This window comes from Triticum aestivum, chromosome 4A (assembly GCF_018294505.1).
Source record: "Triticum aestivum cultivar Chinese Spring chromosome 4A, IWGSC CS RefSeq v2.1, whole genome shotgun sequence".
Classification (NCBI taxonomy): domain Eukaryota; kingdom Viridiplantae; phylum Streptophyta; class Magnoliopsida; order Poales; family Poaceae; genus Triticum; species Triticum aestivum.
Window position 1 is genome coordinate 22,076,567 of NC_057803.1, and position 3,921 is coordinate 22,080,487.

Sequence of the window (3,921 nt, forward strand, 5' to 3'; positions counted from 1 at the left end):
AGGTAGGTATGGTGGCTATTTTGAGGAAGGTATATGGTGGGTGAATGATACCGGCGAAAGGTGCGCGGTATTAGAGAGGCTAGCAATGGTGGAAGGGTGAGAAAAGTGCGTATGATCCATGGACTCAACATTAGTCATAAAGAACTCATATAATTATTGCAAAAATCTACAAGTTATCAAAGCAAAGTATTACGCGCATGCTCCTAGGGGGATAGATTGGTAGGAAAAGACCATCGCTCTTCCCCGACCGCCACTCATAAGGAAGACAATCAATAAATAAATCATGCTCCGACTTCATCACATAACGGTTCACCATACGTTCATGCTACGGGAATCACAAACTTTAACACAAGTATTTCTCAAATTCACAACTACTCAACTAGCATGACTCTAATATCACCATCTCCATATCTCAAAACAATTATCAAGTATCAAACTTCTCATAGTATTCAACACACTCATAAGAGAATTTTATTATTAATCTTGTATACCTAGCATATTAGGATTATTTAGGCAAATTACCATGATATTTAAGGATGTCAAAATAATCTAAGTTTAGCATGAGAGATCAATAGTTTCTATAAAACAAATCCACCACCGTGCTCTAAAAGATATAAGTGAAGTACTAGAGCAAAACTATATAACTCAAAAGATATAAGTGAATCACATAGAGTATTCTAATAATTTCTGAATCATGTGTGTCTCTCTCAAAAGGTGTGTACAGAAAAGATGATTGTGGTAAACTAAAAAGCATAGACTCAAATCATACAAGACGCTCCAAGCAAAACACATATCATGTGGTGAATAAAAATATAGCTCCAAGTAAAGTTACCGATAGAAGTAGACGAAAGAGGGGATGCCTTCCGGGGCATCCCCAAGCTTTGGCTTTTAGGTGTCCTTAGATTATCTTGGGGGTGCCATGGGCATCCCCAAGATTAGGATCTTTCCACTCCTTGTTCCATAATCCATCAAATCCTTACCCAAAACTTGAAAACTTCACAACACAAAACTTAAAGTAGAAAATCTCGTGAGCTCCGTTAGCGAAAGAAAACAAAAGACCATTTCAAGGTACTGTAATGAATTAATTCTTTATTTATATTGGTGTTAAAGATACTTTATTCCAACTTCCCTATGGTTTATAAACTATTTTACTAGCCATAGATTCATCAAAATAAGCAAACAACACACGAAAAACAGAATCTGTCAAAAACAGAACAGTCTGTAGTAATCTGTAGCTAGCGCAAGATCTGTAACCCCAATTTTTTTAAAATAAATTGATGAACGTGAGGAATTTATCTATTAATCATCTGCAAAAATAATTAACTAAATAGCACTTTCCAAATAAAAATGGAAGCAGGTCTCGTGAGCGCTAAAGTTTATTTTTTACAGCAAGATTAACAAGACTTTCCCCAAGTCTCCCCAATGGTTCTAATTGACACAAACACTATTAAACACAAAAAACACAACCAAAACAGAGGCTAGATAAATTATTTATCACTAAACAGGAGAAAAAAGCAAGGAATAAAAAGTAAAATTGGGTTGCCTCCCAACAAGCGCTATCGTTTAACGCCCCTAGCTAGGCATAAAAAGCAAGGATAGATCTAGGTATTGCCATCTTTGGTAGGAAATCCATAAGTGGCTCTCATAATAGATTCATAAGGTAATTTAATTTTCTTTCTAGGAAAGTGTTCCATGCTTTTCCTTAATGGAAATTGGAATCTAATATTTTCTTCCTTCATATCAATAATTGCACCAATCGTTCTAAGGAAAGATCTACCAAGAATAATAGGACATGAAGGATTGCAATCTATGTCAAGCACAATAAAATCTACGGGCACATAGTTCCTATTTGCAACAATAAAATCATCACTAATTCTTCCCATAGGTTTCTTAATAGTGGAATCCGCAAGGTGCAAGTTTAAAGAGCAATCATCAAAATCACGGAAACCTAACAAATCACACAAAGTCTTTGGAATCGTGGAAACACTAGCACCCAAATCACACAAAGTATAGCATTCATGATCTTTAATTTTAATTTTAATAGTAGGTTCCCACTCATCATAAAGTTTTCTAGGGATATAAACTTCCAACTCAAGTTTTTCTTCATAAGATTGCATCAAAGCATCAACGATATGTTTGGTAAAAGCTTTATTTTGACTATAAGCATGAGGAGAATTTAGCACGGATTGCAGCAAGGAAATACAATCTATCAAAGAGAAATTATCATAATTAAATTCCTTGAAATCCAAAATAGTAGCTTCATTAACATCTAGAGTTTTGATCTCTTCAATCCCACTTTTACCAAATTTAGCATCAAGATCTAAAAACTCCGAAATTTTGGAACGCCTTCTAGGTAAAGGTGGATCATATTCAGTCCCAACATTATCAAGATTCATATTGCAAAACAAAGATTTAATAGGGGACACATCAATAAATTTTAGATCTTCATCTTTATTTTCAAAGTTCTCCGGTTTAGCGGCCATCTTATTAACTAAGGTAGCCTGCTTATCCGATATTTCAGCTGTCAACTTCTCAAGACGAGCAATTTGGGATCTTAAACCATCAAATTCTTTAGACATATCATTGAGCTCTTTATTCATATAACTCATAAAACCTTTTTGTTCCTTAAGCTCGTTTCTGAAGAAACTATTATGCTCAAATTGTAAAACCATAAAACTCATGACGTTGCTTTTGATCTTTTCAAACCTTTTAAGGTGAGGATCACCAAATCTAGGTAAAGCCATCATGACAAACAAGCAATCCAACACACAAGAAAACGAGGAACGGGCAAAAAGAGGCAAATAGAGAAAGAGAGGGAGGATAGAGAGAGAGAGAGGGCGAATAAAACGGCAAGGGTGAAGTGGGGGAGAGGAAAACGAGAGGCAAATCACAAATAATGTAATGCGGGAGATAAGGGTTTGTGATGGGTAATTGGTATGTTGACTTTTGCATAGACCTCCCCGGCAATAGCGCCAGAAATCCTTCTTGCTACCTCTTGAGCACTCGCGTTGGTTTTCCCTTGAAGAGGAAAGGGTGGTGCAGCAAAGTAGCGTAAGTATTTCCCTCAGTTTTTGAGAACCAAGGTATCAATCCAGTAGGAGGCTACGCGAGAGTCCCTCGCACCTACACAAAACAAATAAATCCTCGCAACCAACGCGATAAGTGGTTGTCAATCCCTACACGGTCACTTACGAGAGTGAGATCTGATAGATAAGATAAGATAATATTTTTGGTATTTTTATGATAAAGATGCAAAGTAAAATAAAAGCAAAGTAAAAAGCGAAGGAAATAACTAAGTGTTGGAAGATTAATATGATGAAGATAGACCCGGGGGCCATAGGTTTCACTAGTGGCTTCTCTCAAGAGCATAAGTATTTTATGGTGGGTGAACAAATTACTGTTGAGCAATTGACAGAATTGAGCATAGTTATGAGAATATCTAGGTATGATCATGTATATAGGCATCACGTCCGAGACAAGTAGACCGACTCCTGCATGCATCTACCACTACTAGAATCAGGGATTTTGCCGTCTGCCAGTTCTTTGTCGTCTGCTAGCAGACGGCAAAGAAGGTCTTTGCTATCAACTACCAAAAAGCAGACGACAAACAACTGGCAGATGACAAAGAAGGTCTTTGCCATCTGCCACTTCTTTGCCGTCAGCTGGCTGACGGCAAAGAGAGAGGTGGCCCCCACTAATGAGACAATTAGAAAACTTAACGCCCCCCTCTTTGCCGTCTGCTAGCAGACGACATAGATACAAAAAGCGGACGACAAAGGCTTGGCGGATGGCAAAGGCTAACTAACCTAACCTAACTAACGGCCGATCGAGCCCCCACCCCCGCCCGTTACTCTCTCTGTTTCTCTCCCTCTCCTCCCCGACGCCCCGCCACCAGATCCACCCACCGCCGTCCCCGCCGCC